The sequence below is a fragment of the Trematomus bernacchii genome, unplaced genomic scaffold, assembly GCF_902827165.1.
Source record: "Trematomus bernacchii unplaced genomic scaffold, fTreBer1.1, whole genome shotgun sequence".
Taxonomy (NCBI): domain Eukaryota; kingdom Metazoa; phylum Chordata; class Actinopteri; order Perciformes; family Nototheniidae; genus Trematomus; species Trematomus bernacchii.
The window spans coordinates 20,597,605-20,622,152 of record NW_022987593.1 but is presented as its reverse complement, the minus strand read 5'-3'; the positions used below and the strand labels follow the sequence as shown (position 1 = coordinate 20,622,152).

General features: G+C 40.7%; 1 pseudogene; it reads left to right on the top strand.

Moving 5' to 3' along the window:
• Nucleotides 1–21,838, top strand: part of LOC117482012 — a 92,926-nt pseudogene extending 71,088 nt beyond the window's left edge.
• The last annotated feature ends 2,710 nt before the right edge of the window (nucleotides 21,839–24,548 follow it).

Here is a 24,548-nt window from a genome sequence, read left to right as displayed (position 1 = left end):
TCCTGCTCAGGTAAGATGAGATAAGATAAGAAGTACTTTATTTATCCCAATTTGGGAAATGTTTGTGTTGCAGCAGCATAAAAAGACATGGCATTGTACAATAAAAATGTAAAAGACTAGAAATAATCAAGAAAGTAGTAATATACTGTGCATGTTGAATTTACAAATGTGTTGAATTTACAAATTGTGGTGAGACCACCTCATACAAACCAGAGAGAAAGATGACTGCTGATGCAACAACGCTCACTTTTAACAATCAGATGAAAGTTTAGAGCAACATAAATATATTTTTGTTTTGCACCCCTCACTTTCTCTCTACAAGTGTTCTTTCGATAAGCATTATATCATTATCTCGCATTGAATTGATTATTAGTTACTTTTTAGTTATTCTTTCCGGTCTGACTCAATTGATCAAGCTAGAGAAGATGTGACATAACTTGAGCATTTAGATGGGAGCGGTGACGGCTACGATCTCTGTAGACAGTCATGACAGAGTTGCGCTATGCTTCGTCGATGTGGGTGTGGGCGTGGTTAAATGGTTGGAAAAACCACCTCACACTCCAGAGAGAAAGATTACTGCTGATGCAACAACGCCCACGTTTAGCAACAATGACAATCATCATTATTTTGCATTAAATTGACTTTTTTTCAAGAGCCATATTTGGATCAATCAGTGAGAAGAATTTGTTAAACCAATAATATATCAAAATACATTTATAATTGTATATTGTATTTTATTGAGCAGTTCTGCATGTACCAGCAGAATCCATCACTCCAGAGAGAAATATTACTCACTTTGAACAATCAGATGAAAGTTAGGCAATGTATGGAATGTTTTGCACCCCTCACTTTCTCCACAATTGTAGCAGCGTCTATCGTTTTTCCAACCCAGTACAGATGAACCACGGCTGATCAACAATATACCAAAAGTAGCTAAAGTACCAAAAGTACCAAAAGTACCAAAAGTACCAAAAGTACCAAAAGTAAATTGATAAAAAAAAAATTGTTCTCAAGCTAGAGAAAATGTGACATTACTTGAGCATTTAGATGAGGACGGCGACGATCTCTTTAGACATTCATAACAGAGATGCGAAGAGCTTCGTCGATGTGGAAGTGGATGTGGTTAAATTGTTGGAAAGACGATAGTCGTGTACCATCAATAAACAGGATGTGGACAAAATGGTTACCTTCCAAATCAGTTCCTGGAGGGCAGTGCTTCTCAAAGTGTGGTCCGCGGACCACTGGTGGTCCATGATCGCCCCCTAGTGGTCCGTGAGTATATTGGTAAAATTGAAATACATTTATTAATTTAAGTTTTCCGCACTCTCGCGGGAATATCTCCGCAATGGAGCAAGCTTAAGTTTCATCACACATGTTGCCACCTGTTTGTACCATTTTCAGGCGATTTGTAATCTGTTTTAGAAAAACAATGTGTTTTTGGATATTTGTGGAGTTAGGTGGTCCGCGAGTGTTTTTTTATTGGTTAAGTGGTCCTTGGTATGAAAAAGTTTGAGAAACACTGCTGTAGGGCTATCAACAGAGGCCTGCTTTCATTTAAATGCATCTGTTAGCAAGCTATGATATTGAGGACTTAAAAATATACTTTCCCCATGAAGAAGAAGTATTGCTTTTGATTTATCTGCAGATTATTTTTCTTTAATTAATTGGTAAATAGTTTGATGTATAAAAAGTCAGAACAAAGAGAAAAATGTCCATCCCAGGTCCTCAAAGTCCAAGGTTCGACTTTTTGTTTTGTCTGTTAAAAACCCAAATATATACAATTTAATAATATATTTCAAAGAGATAAAAAGGAAAGCTCCATAGTCCAGAGTCTGAAAACATATGCTATTTTTATAAAGTTTGTGTTCCCTACATGTTGCAGAAAAGTTGTAATTGCAACTTTCCCACAAAGAAAACAGAACAGGAAGCTTTGTGTATAAATGCACGTCTGTAATTATGCACATGCTCAGACGTCTGGAACATTGCTCATTAAGAGGTGGCTTTCATCTCTGGTGTTGTCTGGGAATTATTAAACATTTTTAAAGATTGTTTTGGGGTTCGGCGAAGAACTCTATGTAGTTCAACAAATGATCTTTGAGTTTAACTTCTAGAATAGTTCATGGGTTGTTTCTAATATAAGAAATATATTCTTAGACTCTGCAAAAAAGTTTGTTTTTAACTTTCCACTCTATTGTTCTTCGACATAGCCAAGACAGAGAACATTGACTTCTTCCAATGTTTCCAAAAGAGATGGATGAGGGAAGCTCGGTGTCATCCTGGAGACATCGTCTGAAAAAAAGGAGAAGCTCTAAAATAAACAATAGCTGCGTTCACACCAAGTACTTTGCTGTACTTAGTGCCCCGGCACTTATTACCCCAGGGCATTTAGTACAGATCGCGTTCACACCGGAGTACTTTTCCCTGAGGGAAGATTACGCAAATGAGCTGCTGACGTCACTTCTTCTTCTTCTGCTTTGGGTTTACTGGCAGGCCGCAAACCACTTCACAGCATATACTGCCACCCGGAGTCCCCGGCCGGAAGTCCCCGGAGTTGGGGACTGGCTTCAGAGTAAATCGCCAGAACGCCGACACCTCCTCATCTCCACCGCTCCCATGTTTTATTTTGTGTTGCCATAAGTTAGTCTCTCTGCGTTTGTGCGCTGGGCAAATGCTAATGCTAATAATGCTAATGCCAGCAAATAAAATGGCGGCTCTACAAAACATTTCAGAGTTGTATGGGGCGTGGTTTGCAATTCGCCCAGCCAATCAGAACTGGGGCACTTTATTTCCCCAGGAAAGTACCATCTCTCAGCAGGCACTAAAAATGGGGGTAAAAGTTCCCGAGATGAAGTGCTCTTTTTGGTGTGAACGCGACATAAGGGGTACTAACGGAACTAAACGCGAAAAGTACGGGGAAAAGTACTCCGGTGTGAACGCGGCTAATGAATGATTGGCATGTTATTTCAGGACTTCATACGTACAGCAGTCGGTGCTGCAGCTGGATGTATTCATAAAACACAGATGTGCTATACGTGTGCCAATGCAAGGTGTCTTTGACGTTAACACCAATGCATGGAAACACGTATGTAGACGATATAAAGAAGTTCAACTGCTCTCTGATTGCTGATTGCTCAAACAACAAGTCGGTGCGAGCTACATCCGTAATAACACTCACATTTAATGATAGCACCGGCACAGGAGGACAGGACATGCTGACTGACGCCGAAAGAAAGGAAGCAGGGGAAAGCACATATCTACAATTAAAGTGAGAGAAACATAAGAGAAGGTTTGGGAAGAAAGGGACTACATGTGACTCTGAAGGAACAGAAGTGTTATCATTACTTAGATCTGATACTTGAGTAAAAGTAGAAGTACTCAGATCTGATACTTGAGTAAAAGGAGAAGTACTCAGATCTGATACTTGAGTAAAAGTAGAAGTACTCAGATCTGATACTTGAGTAAAAGTACTCAGATCTTGTACTTGAGTAAAAGTAGAAGTACTCAGATATTGTACTTGAGTAAAAGTAGAAGTACTCAGATCTTGTACTTGAGTAAAGGTAGAAGTATTAAGATCTTGTACTTGAGTAAAAGTACTCAGATCTTGTACTTGAGTAAAAGTAGAAGTACTCAGATCTTGTATTTGTCCAGCAGAACAATAGCAGGGATGTCTGGGCTGGGATGAAGGCTATCACTGGCTTCAAAGGGAGAGACAGACTGACTGTGGGCACCCTGGAGAGGGCCAACGAGCTGAACACATTCTTCAATAGGTTTAGCTCTCCACCCGCTGCTGTCTCCTCCACCTCCACTTCTCACCTCACCTCCTCCTCTCAGCCTGGCGTCAGCATCCCCCCTCTGCTCACATTGCCGCTGACCCCCCCCCCCCCCCCCCCCCCCTCTGCTCATCTTGCCTCAGACCCCCCCCCCTCTATCCCCCCCTGCCATCAAGCCCCCCCCCCCCCCGCTTCACTGTGAGCACAGGACAGGTCCAGAGACAGATGGAAAAACTCCACCAAGGCAAGGCTGCTGGCCCTGATGGTATCAGCCCCAGGGTCCTGAGGACCTGTGCCCGCCAGCTGGCTCCTGTTCTCCAATATCTCTTCAACCTCAGCCTGCACCTGGAGACCATCCCGGTGCTGTGGAAGACGTCCTGCGTTGTTCCGGTCCCTAAAAAGACGACTCCTTCTGGGCTCAATGACTATCGCCCTGTAGCACTCACATCTCATGTGATGAAGGTGCTTGAGAGACTGGTCTTGGCCCATCTCAGACCGCAGGTGAGATCATTCCTTGACCCTCTGCAATTTGCCTACCAGCCTCACCTGGGGGTGGACGATGCCATTATTTACCTGCTGCAGCGTGCTCACTCATACCTGAATGGATCGGGTTGCACTGTGAGAATCACCTTTTTTGATTTCTCCAGTGCATTCAACACGATCCAGCCTCGGCTACTGAGTGACAAGCTGCAGGCTATGAGGGTAGACTCGTCCACCATCTCCTGGATTACCAACTACCTCACGGACAGCCCACAGTACGTCCGGCTGGGCAGTGTGCTGTCTGATGTGGTGGTTGGTAGTATTGGAGCCCCACAGGGGACTGTGCTGTCTCCTTTCCTGTTCACCTTATACACCTCTGACTTTCTATACAACTCAGTCATGCCACCTGCAGAAGTTTTCGGACGACTCTGCAGTGGTAGGGTGTATAAGGGATGGACGGGAGGAGGAGTACAGAGCGCTGGTGGGTGATTTTGTTGAGTGGACTGGAAGAAATCATCTGCTTCTGAATGTGGCCAAGACCAGAGAGATGGTCATTGATTTCAGGAGGAAGAGGACATCTCCTCCTCTGCCCCTGTGCATTCTAGGAGAGGATGTGGCAGTTGTGGAGGTCTACAAGTACCTGGGAGTGCACTTAGACAATGGGCTGAACTGGAGGATCAACACTGACGCTGTGTACAAGAAGGGGATGAGCCGACTCTATTTTCTGAGGAAGCTGAGATCCTTCAACGTATGCAGTAAGATGCTGGAGATCTTCTATCAGTCTGTTGTGGCTAGTGCACTCTTCTTTGCTGCGGTCTGCTGGGGGGGCAGCATCAGAGCCGGTGACACCAGCAGGATCAATAAACTGATCAGGAAAGCTGGGTCAGTCATCGGCATCAAGCTGGACCCCTTTGAAGCTGTGGTGGAGAGGAGGACACTGAACAGGCTGTTGTCCATCATGGATAACCCCACCCATCCTCTCCACCTGCAGCTGGACAGTCAGCGGAGCTCCTTCTCCAACAGACTGCTGCAGCTCTGCAGTGCCATAACTCTGTACAACAAATCACCTCTGGCTGGAAGAGAACTCTCTGCTCCATAGTTTCTCTTGAATATTACCACGTTGTACATTTTACTCACACATAATCTGTTTCATATTTAATACTCCATATTCCATATATTTTGAATATATATATATATATTTGTATATATATATATAATATCTGCATGTACATTTTCTATTTCGACATGTATATTTTATATTTTATATTTTATTTTATTTTATTTCTATTCTTGTATATTTTGTAGTTTTGTTTTATTGTAAAATACCTTTTATGCTGCTGTAACAAAAACAATTTCCAAATTTGGGATCAATAAAGTACGATCTATCTATCTATTTGAGTAAAAGTAGAAGTACTCAGATCTTGTTCTTGAGTCAAAGTAGAAGTACTCAGATCTTGTACTTGAGTAAAAGTAGAAGTACTCAGATCTTGTACTTGAGTAAAAGTAGAAGTACTCAGAACTTGTACTTGAGTAAAGGTAGAAGTACTCAGATCTTGTACTTGAGTAAAAGTAGAAGTACTCAGAACTTGTACTTGAGTTAAGGTAGAAGTACTCAGATCTTGTACTTGAGTAAATGTAGAAGTACTCAGATCTTGTACTTGAGTAAATGTAGAAGTACTCAGATCTTGTACTTGAGTGAAAGTAGAAGTACTCAGAACTTGTACTTGAGTAAAGGTAGAAGTACTCAGATCTTGTACTTGAGTAAAAGTAGAAGTACTCAGAACTTGTACTTGAGTTAAGGTAGAAGTACTCAGATCTTGTACTTGAGTAAATGTAGAAGTACTCAGATCTTGTACTTGAGTAAAAGACAAAAAAATCAAAATCTGTAAAGTAACTAAAGGTATTAAATAGTATTTTAGTGGAGTATAAGTACAAAGTAGCATAACATGGAAATACATAAATAGTCAAGTACAAGTACCTCAAAAGTGTACTTAAGTATTACTTGAGTACATCTACTGAGTTACTTTACACCTCTGCAGTTCAGTGTGAACCAAATGAACCCAAGTAATTCAGACGTTTAATTCATATTCATAATTGTATCTATCGCAATGACTCTGAATCAATGGGTGTTTCAGAGTCATTGTGTTTCCAGCTCATCGTCTGTCAGCCTCTCTGGTATTTGTAACCAGAAGAGGAGTAAAGAAAGAGATGAGACGGAGGAGGAACTCTTTCATGTGTCTCTCTACATGTAGAGTTTTAAATCTCTGTTCGGATTAGCCAGCAAACGGCTCCGTCAGAATAAAAAAAACACAGTATTTGGACTATTTTTATACCCATTCATATTGAGATTATGTGGTTGTATAATGATTGCTGAAGGAAAATAAGTGCATAAAAGGAGAACAAAAACAGTACTTAGAGGGAGAACTGTGTTTAAAAGTAGCCAAACACACACAAGATGAAATCACAAAGGAATAGCTTCTTGTTGAAAACCTCACAAAATCCTTGAATGTAACAACGTTTGAACTCCTAAATAAAACCCAGCCAGTCATTTTGAAATGTGATTAAGAGGCTGTCGAGCACCTTATTTACTTCCCGTCCGAGCGACAAATAACCAAACAACTTGAAAACATGAACAGCAGAGTTTCTACCAACCAAGAACACACTTTGGCCGTAATCAAAGGCACATAAACACAGTCAGAGTCCTCAGGAAGCTGTGGAGAGGGCAAACAACATTAAGGCAACTTATTTCAGTCTCATTACTGAATACATGCTGTTTAGAATATATTTTGCAAAAGCTTTCTAGAGTTTGCACGGATCATTTAGGCTCCCTGTGGAGATGTATTATTGTACAGCTCCTATAAAGAAGTCCAGAGTCTCTCAAAGAAAAATAAGTATATCAGTATGTAGTGTCTCTACTTTAAAGAGTCCTCTCCTGCTGATGTTCAGGTGTATATCAGTATGTAGTGTCTCTACTTTAAAGAGTCCTCTCCAGCTGATGTTCAGGTGTATATCAGTATGTAGTGTCTCTACTTTAAAGAGTCCTCTCCTGCTGATGTTCAGGTGTATATCAGTATGTAGTGTCTCTACTTTAAACAGTCCTCTCCTGCTGATGTTCAGATGTATATCAGTATGTAGTGTCTCTACTTTAAAGAGTCCTCTCCTGCTGATGTTCAGGTGTATATCAGTATGTAGTGTCTCTACTTTAAAGAGTCCTCTCCTGCTGATGTTCAGGTGTATATCAGTATGTAGTGTCTCTACTTTAAAGAGTCCTCTCCTGCTGATGTTCAGGTGTATATCAGTATGTAGTGTCTCTACTTTAAAGAGTCCTCTCCTGCTGATGTTCAGGTGTATATCAGTATGTAGTGTCTCTACTTTAAAGAGTCCTCTCCTGCTGATGTTCAGATGTATATCAGTATGTAGTGTCTCTACTTTAAAGAGTCCTCTCCTGCTGATGTTCAGGTGTATATCAGTATGTAGTGTCTCTACTTTAAAGAGTCCTCTCCTGCTGATGTTCAGGTGTATATCAGTATGTAGTGTCTCTACTTTAAAGAGTGCTCTCCTGCTGATGTTCAGGTGTATATCAGTATGTAGTGTCTCTACTTTAAAGAGTCCTCTCCTGCTGATGTTCAGGTGTATATCAGTATGTAGTGTCTCTACTTTAAAGAGTCCTCTCCTGCTGATGTTCAGATGTATATCAGTATGTAGTGTCTCTACTTTAAAGAGTCCTCTCCTGCTGATGTTCAGGTGTATATCAGTATGTAGTGTCTCTACTTTAAAGAGTCCTCTCCTGCTGATGTTCAGGTGTATATCAGTATGTAGTGTCTCTACTTTAAAGAGTGCTCTCCTGCTGATGTTCAGGTGTATATCAGTATGTAGTGTCTCTACTTTAAAGAGTCATCTCCTGCTGATGTTCAGGTGTATATCAGTATTTAGTGTCTCTACTTTAAAGAGTCATCTCCTGCTGATGTTCAGGTGTATATCAGTATGTAGTGTCTCTACTTTAAAGAGTCCTCTCCTGCTGATGTTCAGGTCTATATCAGTATGTAGTGTCTCTACTTTAAAGAGTCCTCTCCTGCTGATGTTCAGGTGTATATCAGTATGTAGTGTCTCTACTTTAAAGAGTCCTCTCCTGCTGATGTTCAGGTGTATATCAGTATGTAGTGTCTCTACTTTAAAGAGTCCTCTCCTGCTGATGTTCAGGTGTATATCAGTATGTAGTGTCTCTACTTTAAAGAGTCCTCTCCTGCTGATGTTCAGGTGTATATCAGTATGTAGTGTCTCTACTTTAAATAGTCCTCTCCAGCTGATGTTCAGGTGTATATCAGTATGTAGTGTCTCTACTTTAAAGAGTCCTCTCCTGCTGATGTTCAGGTGTATATCAGTATGTAGTGTCTCTACTTTAAAGAGTCCTCTCCTGCTGATATTCAGGTGTATATCAGTACGTAGTGTCTCTACTTTAAAGAGTGCTCTCCTGCTGATGTTCAGATGTATATCAGTATGTAGTGTCTCTACTTTAAAGAGTCCTCTCCTGCTGATGTTCAGATGTATATCAGTATGTAGTGTCTCTACTTTAAAGAGTCCTCTCCTGCTGATGTTCATATAGTAGCGCAAGTGTTACATAGTGATGTCACTATGTTCCGGAAGTAAACAAAAGTGTGTGTGTGTGTGTGTGTGTGTGTGTGTGTGTGTGTGTGTGTGTGTGTGTGTGTGTGTGTGTGTGTGTGTGTGTGTGTGTGTGTGTGTGTGTGTGTGTGTGTGTGTGTGTGTGTGTGTGTGTGTGTGATTGTGTGTGTGATTGTGTGTAGGAGAGCCAGTGGCTGGACAGTGTGTCTCTGCTCATCAAGGACTCGTTTGAAGGAGACATGATCGACAACCTCTCCGGCTCAGTGTTCCACCATTACTGCCCCCCCCCCTGTCTGCAAGGACTGCAAGGACCACCCACAGGAGGTCAGACTCACACACACACACACACACACACACACACACACACACACACACACACACACACACACACACACACATACACACACTATAATAACTATTTAACCTTTTTAAATAAAAGTGTGTTGTTAGTTAATCAAAAGATTTATATAAGATAATGACATTTAAAAAAAAACATGGAATCACGTTTGCTGCGCTGAAATTGGTTTGGGTTCCTGTGTGTGATGGATATGTTAACATGTGTGTGTGTGTGTGAGCGGCATATTCAGTGTGCATCAGTGTGTGGTCAGATGTGTTGTATTGGATCCAGCTTTTTCTATCTTTAGAGCGAACATTAAATCTGGTTATTCCCTTTTATCTGATTTTATTTTCAATGACAAATACAAAACAGGATGGTCCGATTATAAAAACAACATTTGAAGTTCTTATCTTTGGGAACTTTGAGGGGTTATAAATGTGATGTTGTCAGCATGTTTCACTCCTGATGAAGTGAGTGCCCAAAGATTGTAATTTTATTCAATTTTCTCAAAAAGCACGGCAACGCAACAGATATGAAAATACTATTAAGATACTGTACAGGAAGGGTGTCCAAACTGTGGTCCGTTGTACATTTTGAATTGGCCCTCAGTAATAATGGAAGATATCAGACATTTTATAAACATACACAAAAAACTATATTTGCAGGTTGCAGAAAAAAGGATGAAAAACAAGGGTATTGGGTGGTCTATGTATGTATTAACCAGACCCTATAGGAAGCATGGTTGATTATGTCAAATGGAGATGAATACAGTGATGTAGTTGTGGGGATGGATGCTGGGCGGAGGGACTACTAATGTAATTTAGTATTGATTTATAATACAGGGGAAGATAAGCATGCTCCTTCCTCCTACTCTATGGCGGACATTACATGTTGATTTACATTTTCTGTTGTATATGTTCACCATTTGTTTTTAACATATGTATATACATATATTTATTTGTTTACATTTTTTAAACAAAGCCAAATCATTTCCATAAGATCTGCTGACATTCTGACCCGAACAGCAAATAGAGTATAAGAGGTTAAATACATACAGGAACATGTGTAGGAGTGTGTGTGTGTGTGTGTGTGTGTGTGTGTGTGTGTGTGTGTGTGTGTGTGTGTGTGTGTGTGTGTGTGTGTGTGTGTGTGTGTGTGTGTGTGTGTGTGTGTGTGTGTGTGTGTGTGTGTGTGATTTAGATATCATGATGTGTGTGAAGAGGTGTGACCTTCACCACTATAACTGTGTATCTCTGTTGCCTCTGGCATTAAACACACACACACACACACACACACACACACACACACACACACACACACACACACACACACACACACACACACACACACACACACACACACACAAATGAAAAGCTGAGACGTTGGCAGGAATGCAGATGTGTGGTTTTATTCCTCAGGATATTCATCTCCCTTCCTCTCGTCTGCTTCCTCGTTTCTGTTCCTCAACCCTCGATATTAAAGCTGTTTATCATATTCATGTAATCTTCTCTCCACACAGCGGGGGGGGAGCCATCTTAGAAACCATCATTTATCTATTTATAAGACTTTGAGTAAAAGAAAATATTTATTTCTGCTTTGAATGGACACATATTTTTCCCTCTTACGATTATATAAGAAAAAACATTTTATAAATTACGACTTTTTTCACACGACCTTCAGATCCCAAATGTTTTTTTCCATTTCTCAAAATTATCATTTATTATTCTAATTTTAAATACAAACTGTTCTTTTTATGATTTATCAAATGTCTTTATGTTACTGTATGTCAGACTTGTTTTAAAAAAGATAATGACTTGGTACATTTTTGTTTTTGCAATTTACATTTTTTTTAATCGCCCTTAAGAAACCCACTTTTTGAGAAAGTCTTTTATAGCATATTTATTTATGTTTTATTTCTTTAGTTTGTTTTATTCTCTGTTTAAATTCTGGTTTTCATTTCCTTCTCTTTGTGTGTGATAATGATGACCCTACGTTTTGGGATGATTCAAAGAAATGATGCAACTTCTTCAGCAGCTTTGTTTTCAGTATCAAGGTGTGTTGACATCACTTCCTGTTGAGATACTGCATCTAAAACGTGTGTGTGTGTGTGTGTGTGTGTGTGTGTGTGTGTGTGTGTGTGTGTGCACGTGTGTGTGCGCGTGTGTGTGTGTGTGTGTGTGTGTGTGTTCAGATCCAGCTGGCGGAGGTGGAGCAGGCGTCTCTGATGTCGGAGCAGATGTCGGACAAGTCCTCGTCTCCGGCGCTGCCTGATGACCTCAGCCTGGACGAACACAGCTGCTACCAGATGCTGGTCAGATACAGCCAGGTACACACACACACACACACACACACACACACACACACACACACACACACACACACACACACACACACACACACACACACACACACACACACACACACACACACACCACACACACACACACACACACACACACACACACACACACACACACACACACAGTGTCATGTCTTTGGGGTATCACAGCTCTTGTCATTATGCCCCTTCAATCTTACTAATAATCATTAATTACTATTTACACGCTTTGCTGCCTAATTAAAACACCTGCCTCCCTCCGAGCTCTTGATGTCAGCATGCTGGGATAAGAGTGTGTGTGAGTGTGTGTGGGCATGTCTTTAATACCTCCATCTTCCAGTTAACACGTATCTCTCGGCGGCTCCACCTGGTCTTTTTCATCGCTGCGTTATTGAAGGCCGATTCATTTGATCCAGTTTACGTCCGACAACAACGGGCAGCAGTCTGAGGCTTTGAAGCCTGCCGTTACTCCTTTACCACATCCACATGTAATCAGCCTTGTATAGATGGATAAAGGAAGAGACATGAAAAGAGAGCTTTTTGAAATTGGAAACATATTGTGCAGATTTCCATTATGACAAGGCGGATAAAAGGCTTCAGTTAATATCTCTTCTCGCTCCGGTGAACATCGGTGCACCTGGATATCAAGCTTCTGTCTTTGTCTCTGTTTTAATCGCTTCATATCTTCATTTTCTCTTCTTCTTTTCACGCTCTCAGAGAGGCAGCAGTGACTCCCACAGTTCGGAGGAGTTGCCCACCCAGGGGTGCTACAGGGGGCTTCTTCCCTCCAGCTCAGGAAGCGAGGAGGGGGTCCAGGAGCTGTACGAGGTGGGCGTCCATCCTCAGGTGAACAGTCCCTCGCTGGAGCAGCAGAGCCCCACGCCGTGCACAGGTAACACCAGAGATGGCAACAGTACACACATCCTTTACTCAAGTAGAAGTACAGATACTCGTGTTTAAAAATACTCTGGTGAAAGTAGAAGTACTGACTAAACTTCTTTACTCAAGTAAAAGTAAAGAGGGCTTTGAAATGTACTTCAGTAAAAAGTACCCATAACTAGCAGCTGTTTTAAAGAGTACCTGACCTCCCTTTATATTAATAGAACAATAATGTCATTGTTAGCTAATGAATGTTTCCATGCTGAACAACGGCAACATGACAACGTTTTCATTGGTCCCTCTTCTTTAGAGAAGACCAGGAAATGATGGATACACGGATCGTGTTCAAATCAATAGGCACGCAATGACTCTAAATAATAATGATCACGCCACCAAACACACATTCAAACTAAAGGAACCAGCCTGTTTGGGAAATGTGAGAAGTAGAAAGTACAGGTATTTGTGTTCAACATGTGAGAAGTAGAAAGTACAGGTATTTGAGTTCAACATGGTAAGAAGTAGAAAGTACAGGTATTTGAGTTCAACATGTAAGAAGTAGAAAGTACAGGTATTTGGGTTCAACATGTAAGAAGTAGAAAGTACAGGTATTTGTGTTCAACATGTAAGAAGTAGAAGTACAGGTATTTGTGTTCAACATGTAAGAAGTAGAAAGTACAGGTATTTGTGTTCAACATGTAAGAAGTAGAAAGTACAGGTATTTGTGTTTTGTTCAACATGTAAAGAAGTAGAAAGTACAGATATTCAAAATGTAAGAAGTCAAAGTAAAAAGTCGTCAGAACAATAAGTAGTGGAGTAAAGTACTGATACCAGAAAAATGTACTTAAGTACAGTAACTAAGTATTTGTACTCCACTACTTCCAACCTCTGGGTACAACAGTACACAGTATGGTAGTACAGTGTCTAAAATACTGTGTTTTATGTGTACTTCCATCAAAAGAGAATGAAAGAATGAATCTGTGAGACAACCCCCCCCACATGACAAAATATGTAGGTTTTCAATGGCCTTGAACGCCCAATAATTCACATTAAATTCATCCACAACAGTTTGAGAATATTGCTTTATGCCATGCTTCACTACGATAAATAAAGATTATTAAATTGAAGTAATTTGAAAAAACAAATGCTCTTGTTTTTCTGGTTACTATTTCTCACCGACTCAAGTATGATCAGATTTATAGATTTAAAGGCAAAGTATTATAGACATTAAAAATACTAATTAACCTAGAGACCATGTTGTGATGGGATCACACCAGTTGTGATGCCGATTAATAAGAAAATAGGTGGCAGAACCAATGGTAGATGGTAATCATAAAGCACATACAGTTTGATATGTTAAACTATATCTAAACACAACTAAAAGGCGTCTAACCATTAATGCCATGGAGACATTTTTCTGAATGGATCTCTAATTTGTTTAAATCAAGAGCAACATCACATGCACTCTACTTCCTGACATCAGATTCAGGCTTTGCAAATGTTTTATTAGGAGATTGTAAACAAGGTTTGTGCAGAAAAAGTTTTTACAAATCACAACAAATTGCCTTTTTTGCACTTTTTTAGTTTTTTCCTCTATTCTTCGTTTTTTCCTCTATTCTTCGTTTTTTTCTAAGGCTTTGGTGATACAATATAGATTGTTATTACATGGCTTAGTTGAATACTCGATTCTTATTGGTCAATTCAGAACACGTGACACGTTGTTAATCCAGTAGTACAGATCGCTGTCAAGGACTTATTGACCGTTGTTAAGGACGCTCACATCTGCAGAAAGAAGTCCGGTCGATTTCACTGTATACAGTTTGGCCGACTGTTTGCTTGTCTTTAGTTTTCCGTTGTCTACCGTCTGAGAGCAACATGGAGGATTTTAATATTAATTGGAGAGCACAGTAATTTGGATGAATGGTTAGTGGCTGATGAGTCCCCAGCGAAGAAAAGAAAAAGACAAGAGGGACAAGAAAACAGCGGAGAAGTAACGGGGCAGAAACCCTCAACACGGAGCTGCGGTCCTTTTTACACAACGGTCCAGACATCAAACGGCAAAACATATTCAGTGTGCAGTTCCTTTGGCATTAGGGCAGGGATATCTAGATACTTTCCAAGGTTTGACATAATGAATTGTGCTACTTTTAAAGCAAGTCTGTATCTGCTCCTCAAAAACGCTATCGAAGCAGTTCCTGCCGTTGCTATGTAGTTCAAACGGTAACAACGGACTTTTTTTATTAGCGGATGAATGTAATTTTAAATCAATAAAACGTTTCCCCATGATGACCGCCTCGCTGCACATTATCCCTTACTCACCATATCATTTCAACAATATAAATGTATATGAGGGTCTGAGTAGTTTTCCTTTCAGTAAAAACCTACTTTTTCCTAATCGTTTTTCATTCGACAGCAGCAAAATGGTTAGATTGAATATTCCACATCATCCCGTCGTATTAAAATAATCCCTCTCAGGGTTACCTTTCATCAGCGCTCCTTATTATCCTTATCAGAGTTCTCTGTGACCCTGCCTGGTATCTAAACACCAGGATTTCATTAAATCCTGACTTTGAAGTGACATTGATCGTATCGTTTAAATAACACAAGGCTTTCTCTGAGCGCCTCCAACTCAAGACTCGTGTCTCATATCTCACACCGTTGATTGACTTCCTCTGCAATTAAAGCAGTGATAGATGATGCCAGCCCAAATGCAGACTTTTAGATGTTGATGAATGATATGTTATGGTTTAATGGTGGCTCACCGCCTCCGTAACATGACCGCCATCACAGGAACAGATGGTGAGATACAAGCAGAGTCAATTCACTGAGACACGACATTACAGACTGTCACTGAAGACATGGGGGACTGGTTTACATAACAATACATTACTTTACACTGTTACTTCTGCTTTTTCAAGATTCAAGGTTCAAGGCTTTTATTGAAAATCTTAGGTCCCAGGCTCCTCCAACAGTGCAACACAATAAAACAGATGAAATAGTGCAAGTAAATACAATACAATAGAATAGAAGTAGTGCCATAAGAGTCTCTATTCAAGTGATACATCATTTGTAAGTTTGTAAGTTTTGGGGGTAGAATTTGTCCTCTTTTTTTCATAGACCTCTATACAGCATATGTGATAAGGTGGTGGGGGGGGGGGTTACCTTGGTTGGTGATTGGCTAATAGTTGCACAAGCCAAAAAATCGTTATGACATCATAAAGTGGCCAAAATCTGATCAGCTCATTTTCAGACAGGTTTTGGATCAGGACAAAAAGTGAGAGAATCTTTGTTCCTGAAACGTTCTGAATCTCTTTCCACAGAGGGGACACATGTTTATGTATAAAAGACATGAAAAAGTGGATTTTGCACAATAGGTGACCTTTAAAGGTGGGGTAGGTAAGTTTGAGAAACCGGCTCGAGATACACTTTTTGTTATATTCCATGGAATGCTCTTAACATCCCGATAGCAATGAATATCTGAAGTGCTTTGACAAAAAATCCATAAAAAAGTTCATCTGTGGAAGCTGTAGTATTGTAAAAAGCACGACCAATCATCTGAGCCGGCCCGGCTAAAATAACTGGATGGCCTACCTGCCTGTCAGCCTTCCATCTGTGCACAAACTTATCTCGTGCCCTCATTGGTCATGTGCGCGTTCGTGTGTGTTGGAGGAGGGGCTCTGTGAGGAAGTGGCAGATTTTCTCCGGTTGTGTATTTTCAAATTCTAGCGATCTCGAGCTGGTTTCTCCAAAATGACCTACCCCACCTTTAAGTTCTAACCTTTCTGTCTTCAGATGGAGATGGGGGAAGTCGAGGTGAAGGCGGTTCTTCTCCGGTCTTCCACCTCCCAGCAGACTTCTTCCACCCGGCTGCTGCAGCTCATCCGAGCAGTCCCAGGATCAGTGTTGGTCCTGGAGACAGAGGCCCGTCCAGGCTGCCCTCCCCGGCCTCCTGGGCCTCGCTGCGCTCACCTGGAGAAAACAGCAGGCCTCTGAGCTCTCAGGTATTATTAACAGATGAACGGATGGATGGACGGACAGATCCGTACTTCTGAGTGTATTTAGATCAATGAACCAGAGTGAACCAGAGTTGTCATGGATCAAAAAATACTTCAGGCAGGCAGATCGGATTTGCCAAATGATATATAAGACAAATAATAGTACAATCGACAGAATGGAGATGTTTGAAATTGGACCCCCTGAAAAACTGAGGCTTTAGAATAGGGGCCCAGACACTAAACAGGAATTATTAAACATATAGCTTACTTACTAACACGTCTAGAAAGAGAGAGTTCATGCATTATACAGGAACCTCTACAAACAAAAAGAAAACACCTCAAATATACCAAATACTCTAATGTGTAAATGATGGTTGTAAGGGCATTAAACGGAGCCAACAGCAGGCCTCTGAGCTCACAGGTATTATGGACGGATGGACGGACGGACGGATGGATGGACTGTATCAGTACCTCGGACTGTAAACAGATCAATGAACCAGAGTGAACCAGAGTTGTCATGGATCAAAAAATAATTCAGGCAGGCAGATTGGATTTGCCAAATGATGTATAAAACAAAGAAATGTGAGACAGAATGTGTGAATCGGGATCTGAAGCTTTAGAATAGGGGCCTAGACACTAAACAGTAATTATTAAACATATATCTTACTAACACGTCTAGAAAGAAAGAGTTTATGCATTATACAGGAACATGTACAACCAACCAAATACCCTAAACTAACCCTAACAACCCAATGGTAGAATTGGGATTTGCCAATGTATGTATAATGTAAGTAACCGGATCAAAGTAACATTAAGTACAGTCCGCGGCACTGTGAGTGCAGACGTCGATGTGTCCCATTATCATTCATATCATATCACATCATAATGTATCATATATTTCCTTATCTGAGTCAGCTGAGCCGTATCTGGCCGTGCAACACTCACAGTGTCACATCCTGTATGCAGAAGTATTATTTTAAGCAACACATTAAGTTGAAGAAACACTCGAGTCAAATGTAATTAAAGTCAGATCGTGTCTTAGACGGGGCAGTGATTTCATAAACCTGTTAATGTACGCATTCAAACGCTTTTTCTTTTACCAGCTGTATTCACCTTGCAGGTGCAGCTATGTGGCTTTGATCCTGGATAAAGTGTTTAAGTCATGGATGTTTAAAGTTTAACGTCTTCATATTTGTCTAATATTATAGTTTACTTTTCATTCATGAAGTATGACGCTGCGCTGTCAGTACGCTTGTCCATGTTTATGATTGGTCAAATGTTGCTAACCCCACCCCTTTCATGTGAACGTGCACATAACTAGATAGGGCACACCGGGCTTGATTTACCGAGTTGATGGCCAGCGTCGTAGGACCGCTTAGCGAGATCGCGTTTGTTTTGGGTTAGGTAAGATAACTCAGACATATCCAGGGTCTGTTGAACTGGATTCGTAGTACAGGCCTCAGTTTTTGTATTTCTGTTATGATGACTTCAGTTTTCATTGTTCAGGAGTTTGTTACTGGAACAGAAGTATCCAGAGAGGACACACAGTGATTAAACTGGTAATAACAGACTGGTGAAAATTGCCGTTTTATGTTAAAACATTTGTTCTCTCCCACTATGTTTCCCTGCCGCCAAAACGCTATTTATTCATTACATTACATTTCATTTAGCTGACGCTTTTATCCAAAGCGACTTACAATGACCGATTACAGGGACATTCTCCCTGGAGTAACTACGGGCTAAGTGCCTTACTCAAGGGCACACTAGTGGTGGTGTTCCTGGCGGGATTGGAACTACCCCTCCAATTGACTAGGGAAATAAGTTCTGATGTTACATTTCAAGCAAGCTATTTAAATTGGACTATATGGCCTTATTGTATGTACAAACGCCAACAATCAGATTTGATGCAACAGCCTATGTTTTAAGGAAATAATATGCATCTCAATCTCAATCTTTATTTCTTTATATAGCTGATTTAAAACCACCTCAGTTGACCAAAGTGCTGTACAGGGAACACATATAAAATAACACAATAACTAGAGACACAGATACATATCAAAATGTTATGCTCAACTAGTATTAAAGCCAGTGTAATGTAATGAATGTGTAACTGATGTTTGAAAGAGCATTAAACCAATTACCTGTTGAATTTTTTCAATATAGACTCCATAGCTGCCGTGCTGGAACAAATAACAACCAAGGAAATAGTGACTTTAAAGCTGAAAGTCAAACTGAATCGTAGATTTTGAGTAACCTGACACCTGTAGAAATGTATCTGCAGCATCCAGTTTCCAACCTGTTGAACACACGCCTCCAACATCTCTATTGATGTTCTTTTGTGTGAAACTCCCCATCATTTATTTAGTTATAAATAAAGGTATGATCTCATTTCGTATTGAATCCAACACCTCCCCCTGCGTTGGCTTCTGCATGAAAACAAGCCAGGATGAAAAGGCACTTATTTTTGTTCTTGCCGCCGTGTAACCATGGAGACGGGCTTCTCTGTTCTCTCCCCTCTACCTGTTTTGGTTTGTTTAGCTTGTGCCTGAGTGCCTCTATGATCCAAAGCTCTGCGGCGCTCAGCTAATTAGCCCTGAGTCTGATACCGTGCACACTCTGGATCTTCACTTTCTCTTCTGTCTCTTTTTATTGTGTTATATCTTTATGTCTTTTTCTGGTGTCTCTGAACGCCTCTTTCTTCTCCCTGTCCTCCATCTTTTTCCTCTTTTCTCCCAATCCCTCCATTTCTCCTTTTTCATAAACTCTCATTTCCCTTTGAGAGCATGGCAGTAACAGTGCTGGGATGTATGAATAATGTTGATGTATCATATGCAATTAAACAAATGCTATGTGACACATTGATAAGAAGGGGTGCACCAATCAGGACGAACTTTACACTTTAAACCATACATGGACATTTGAGTTAAAGGTGGGGTAGGTAAGTTTGAGAAACCGGCTCGAGATCACTAGAATTTGAAAATACACAACCGGAGAAAATCTGCCACTTCCTTATAGAGCCCCTCCTCCAACACACACGAACGCGCACATGACCAATGAGGGCACGAGATCTGTTTGTGCACAGATGGAAGGCTGACAGGCAGGTAGGCCATCCAGTTATTTTAGCCGGGCCGGCTCAGATGATTGGTCGTGCTTTTTACAGTACTACGGCTTCCACAGATGACATTTTTTTATGGATTTTTTGTCAAAGCACTTCAGATATTCATTGCTATCGGGATGTTAAGAGCATTCCATGGAATATAACAAGTGTATCTCGAGCCGGTTTCTCAAACTTACCTACCCCACCTTTAAGATAAGATAAGATAAGAAGTACTTTATTGATCCCAATTTGGGAAATAGTTTTGTAATTATCTTCCACCAATACCTCAAACCTACCTTCAATTTAACAATGTATGTTTTAAACTTCTCTTTATGGGTTATTAAAATCTGCGCTTTTAGTGCAACTTTCTAAAGTCCAATTTAAACTGTGATCTAAAATGTTGAATTACTTTTTAAAAGAGTTGAAGAAAAACGACTCAGAATCAGATTCAGGAACTTACTTGATTTGAAGTTTAGGTTATAGCAAAATTCAAGAAAAACTGGTTTCATTAGTCCTTAATGCTTGTTCAAACAATTCTTCAAAAGTGAGACATTTATGTGTAATAAGTTATAACTTGACAGAAAGATTGTGGTTGAGCAAAGGGTCGAATAAGAAGATTATCTTCCATTGCTGAAGCAAACTTGTGTCTTTGCATCAGAACAAGTTCCACTTTGGTGAACTTTGCAAAGATGTGCGTGTTGTTGACACTGCTGTCAGCACGGACATGCCGTTGGCAGCCAATGCCCTTGGCAGCACTGATGATATATGAAGCAACATTAATGCTTTTAAAGTGCCTTAATTTCTCCTCAAATGCCCTCTGTAAAATTAGAGCGTTTGTGACCTGTCCGCCATGTTGAAAACAGTCGAGCCAACACCATCACTGTCCACAGGCTGGAGCAAATTTGAAGTATTTTTAAATCACTCATTTTAAATCTAATCTTGTGAATAAATAAAATGTTTTGTGGTGCAAACCAGGAATAATGTAAGACAGAGAGATCAAAATACCGTTTCCCACAATCCCGAATACAAAATCAAATGTATTTAAAAATATGTATAAATAGATGTATATACCTATATATACACACAATCAAAAGACACTGTTATACATATACACACATTAAAACCTAAATAAAAGCACAATAATCAATATATACAAAATAACAGTCACTTCAATATCAATATATATATAAGTATATATTAAATGTTTTTAGCTTGTATTATCAAATGATACTTATACGGTCTGTTATGTGTGATTGCACCTTTGGGAATACTTGGAATTTCGCTGTACTCTGTGTAGTGACCATAAAGGAATCTAATCTAATATCTATGTTTTCTATGAAGTACTAATTTCTTCATTTCCCTTCCTCTCACCACCCCCTCCCTCTGTGAGCAGCACCCGTCCCACAGTGACTCCTCTCTGGCCACGGGCAGTTCAGAGGGCAGCCTGCAGACCACTCTGGAGGAAGGGCTCAGCTTCAGCGTGTGTCCCCCTCAAGGTCCTACCCTCCCCATGCCTCTCCCCATCCATCCCCAGGAGGAACCAGCCTCAGGAGACCCTCCTCTGCTGAAGAGACGCAGCACTACGTTTACCCTCCAGGCCACCAGGGGGCACCAGAGGAGCCAGAGCAGCTGTGGGGGGGGAAGCACCAGCCCTGGATGCCCACGTCAGGACTCAATGGACCCTTCAGACGAGGAAGTGGGAACGGGGGGGGGGAGTTTGTCGGCAGACCCTGAACAGCGAACATTTGTCAGAAACGCTGAACAGTCTCTCCCTGACGTCGCTGCTCAGCCCGGGCTCTCTGGCACCCCCGCTGGTGAAGAAGTGTAACAGCACGGGCTCACTGGACCAAACCAATGTATCCGCCAGGAGTAAAGATGGCCGCCACCTCATAGACGCACACGGTTACCTGTCCAACCCCTGGACGGAGGGCAGGGCGGCAGGGGAGGAGGAGGACCTCACAGACTTCAGCGGGAAACCCACAGACACAAGCTCCAGGAGAAATAGATGAAACGTTGGTTGCGTACCTGGAGTGGATCTCTTTGACAATTTGCATTTCTGGACCGTGAACAGAACGGGAAGAGACTTTTAATATGTCCTGTGATCCCGATTCTGAAACCCTGTCGTGTCTTTGAATCGTCTCTCATTCCTCTCTGGATCCGGCTGCTTGGGGTTAGTCATTTCTCAAAAGAGCACAGTTGCTTCTGAGTTTTTAAATCCTCTCTTTTCTACAGGATAGTGTTGCTTTATGACTAAACAGAAAATAACCAGGATTCAGCCTTTGGCAGATCTGGGTTTCACAATCTGAAATACAGGACATTTGAAAAAAGCTACAGACAGGCATGACAATTAAAGTGATTGATGAACATTACTAAAGTGATATTTATAATTGTACTGCTTCGAAACAAACATTTCACAGACATTAAAAGCTAGACCCAACGTGCCGTCAACCTCAGTGTGGTCAAGATTGGATGGATGGCAAACTCTGAAGCTTCTTTTGAGAAAGAACTGAACTTTGTACAGTTTTATTTTGTAATATCCATCGCTAACAAGTAGCATCGACCGACCTTTTTTCCTCTTAAGCAGGTTTGTTGCGGGTAACTGAGAAATGAAAGCTTGTTTATTTCACTGTGTCCCTTTTTTCAACTTCAACGTATTGAAGTTGTGCGAATGTAGACATGTCTGTTTCTGTTTGTGAGCTAAAGTCTGATGATCGACAAAGGGCGTCTTTTAATAGAAGGCTGGATATGTGACTGCTGCTGAGAATACATGTGGGTCGGTGGAAGCGTTGGCCACTTTCAGAGTGGACTCTTTGTGCTTTCTACATACCCATGAAAGGGCTAAAATGTATTGAGTGCAGACCTGGGCAAAAAACTACCTAACACGCTGGTTAAAAGGGTTTAAACCCCAGACCTTTCTCATGAAAGTAATATATATATACATGTAAGAGAGATCTGTCCCTGGAAATAACTTGTAACAGTATTGGTTGGATTTCTCGTGAACATCCAGAATTTCCTAAAATATGTATTTAACACATTTAAACAGTTTGAAATAAGCTTAAAAAGACTTCCCACGTATATTAACCATCTACTTACATGTTAAATGTGAAGTAGGGATTCCCACAGATCAAATATACTTCACTAGGCAGGGGGTAAAACATTCAGCATATGAATAAAACATAGAGAGACTTTACACAAGGAAAGAGTTTGATGTCATCTAGTTTTCCCCGTCTCTGCTTCAGATGATGACTGACTACTAAACAGTACGTATCTAAGATGTAGGGAGTTTAAATTCAATACTTCAAAGGAAATTAAGAAAAGATTGATTTGTTTCGTTTGCTAAGTGGTTCAAAGATATTGGCTTTGAGAATACTCATTAGTCATTTGTACGGTTATGTACATTTTGTTTATCCATGATAGCTCAATGGCTAATGTATGGATGGCATTTTTGGTCCGTCAATTGCTTCACCACTTTGGTCTAGAATGAAATGTTTAAACTGCTATTGGAGATATATATATATTTGGGGTCCAGTAGATAAACCCTAATGAACTTGAATGTCCCATTAATTTAAATTAACGCCACCAACAGGTCAAAGATTACAATGATATTGAACTATCTCGACATCTACACCACGTATTGTCATAAAACCTTTCAAAGAAGTACCCTAAATATGAAATGTAACAGCTTTTGAGACCCCTTAATTTTTCCATCCAGCAACATTCAAAGCACCACTAGGCTCAACCACAGCCTGCTAGCAAGGCTGTAGATTGCTATCACCTTTGCATATATACCTGCTAAATTGTTCCTTTTTAGTTTGATCAAAACCAAACCAAAAAGAGGTGGTCTCGTCCTCATTTGTCTGTTTGAAAGAATACTTCTTAGGACATGATGCCATCCCAAATACACTTGGCCTTTCAGTCAAACTCCATTAGACCCAAAGAAGAAAAAGCTTGATGAAGAACTGGCTTCAATAAAATAAAACCCCAGTGTTGGCTGACAACAATGGCTAATGTTAAGCATTGTGTTTTTTAAAGAACTCTGGTACCAGAAGCATTGGTTTGTTGACACAACCTCTTCAGATCAGTTGTCTTTAATGCTGTCCAGTGTTCACCTCAGTGCAGCTCCGTTTATTGGGTTTGCATCAAAAGGCACTGATACTTATTTAAAATAAAAACAGAGAGCGTTAACATTAAATACACTGGTCTGTGGGGCCAGTCAGAGCAAACTGAATGACATCAAACTGCCTTTCTGACCCTCTGTCGTTGTTCAATAGCCCAGAAAACACCTGAGCTGCTGAATGGTTACTCAAGGGAGCTGCTTCGCATATGTGTGTGAAGTACTGGGTATGAGTTTTGTGGGTTCAGTGTACTGTCAGATTTCCAGGAATTCAGAAGATGAAGGTTGCTGCATTAAACCCAAATGATTATTGACTCAGGTCTGCTTGAGTGTAGCAAGATAGTAGAAAATACCCTGTACTATGGCAAGGATCTGGTGTAACATGTGACTTTGAGCACTTGTTTGACGACCCATCATATAATATAGCTGTGTCATGAAAACCCAGAGCAGGTAGACCTCAGGTTGGACCTATATGCACTCACACACACACCACATATTAAAGCACATGCGTACAGTAACAAATATACAAAGATGTCAACGTCAATACACTGCAGGATGCTTCTGTAGTGGTTTGAGATGAGATCCGTCTTCATCTCTACTTCGTCTTCATTGTTGTCCTAATTCTCATTCAATTACATTATCTCCCGTCCACAGGGAGGCCAGAGTATAAAATGAATATTGATTCCCCCCTCTATTCGAGATATGCAATATGCTAAAGTAGATGTACAGTTAGAGACTCGTATAGCTAGCCAATATGGTGAGAGGAGATTATATTTATGACTTCATGTATTAGAATAAAATACCAGCGAGATTGAAAGGCCACTGAAAGGATGATGATGTATTCATGTATTCAAAGAGTGTTGGAGTGTGTATGTTTTCTCTTCTTCCCCCTTCATGTTCCCAACTTGATTTCCATTC